Genomic DNA, 213 nt, shown 5'->3' with positions numbered 1-213 from the left:
CTATATTTCAGGGATGGTGGTAGTGGTTTGAGTTCAGGTTTGGGAGGTTTATCCTCCTTTGCTTCCTCTAGTTCTTCTTGATCAGGCTGAGCATCCTTGAAGATGTCTTCAAGCTCTGATTCTAGGCTTTCAGCCATATTGATCTCTTCTACCAGAGAGTCAATAATGTCAGCGCCCATGCAGTCATTTGGTGTGTCTGGATGCTGCATAGCT

Source organism: Arachis duranensis, chromosome 3 (genome assembly GCF_000817695.3).
Source record: "Arachis duranensis cultivar V14167 chromosome 3, aradu.V14167.gnm2.J7QH, whole genome shotgun sequence".
Lineage (NCBI taxonomy): Eukaryota > Viridiplantae > Streptophyta > Magnoliopsida > Fabales > Fabaceae > Arachis > Arachis duranensis.
The sequence above is the reverse complement of the archived record's forward strand: the minus strand, read 5'-3'. Positions refer to the sequence as shown.